Source organism: Chiloscyllium plagiosum, chromosome 37 (assembly GCF_004010195.1).
Source record: "Chiloscyllium plagiosum isolate BGI_BamShark_2017 chromosome 37, ASM401019v2, whole genome shotgun sequence".
Lineage (NCBI taxonomy): Eukaryota > Metazoa > Chordata > Chondrichthyes > Orectolobiformes > Hemiscylliidae > Chiloscyllium > Chiloscyllium plagiosum.
Window position 1 is genome coordinate 20,091,380 of NC_057746.1, and position 736 is coordinate 20,092,115.

Consider the following 736-nt stretch of genomic DNA (forward strand, 5'->3'; position numbering starts at 1 on the left):
GGGAGATGGGGTGTGAAGGGGAGGTGGAGAGGGAGAGGGAGACTGAGCGTGAGGGGGGGAGGGGGGAGGTAAGCTGCAGCATTTGGACCCGGGAGGTGCCTGAAGTTGCAAATCTTCTCCAAAGGTTTCTTCACGCAGACGGGGTGGGGTCTCTTCCTTGTGAAGCAGAAAGCCCGAAGCATCTCTTACCTTTCACCAGAGGCCCTGAGGTGGTAACGGTGAAAAACCCCTCTTCATTTGCAGGTTTACTCTCTGCCTCCTCAGACATGGCGATGAGAGCGAGTGGGCACCGACCACTGCCGGGGGCTCACTTTTGGCATTTCCGATCAGAAATAAAGTATCCGTTCCTTTGGTTACATTGTCACCCAGACCCGCGAGAGCAACATTGTTGCTGCTTTAAATGGCCACAATGTGAAACGGACGGTGACCCCCCCCCCACTGGGGCTGTCAGTATCACAGCTCTGTTGGCATTTCAGGGCCAGTCTTGGAGCTACAGTGTATCCAAGATTCGGTGAACGCAAAGGGAATTCAGACAAACCTCAGTTGAGTGTTCCTGCTTTTTTTTTTGCTTTCTTTCCCCCCCACCCCTTAGCAGGGGCGTGATTAATGAGCTGGCTTCTGGGTCCTAACCAGAGAAACCAACAGGGTAGCCCCCCCCGCCATCGTTACAATTGATCCCAGATCTGATTCCAGAGAGCAGGCCATGCGTGTCCTTCACCCCCCCCCCCAACAATAT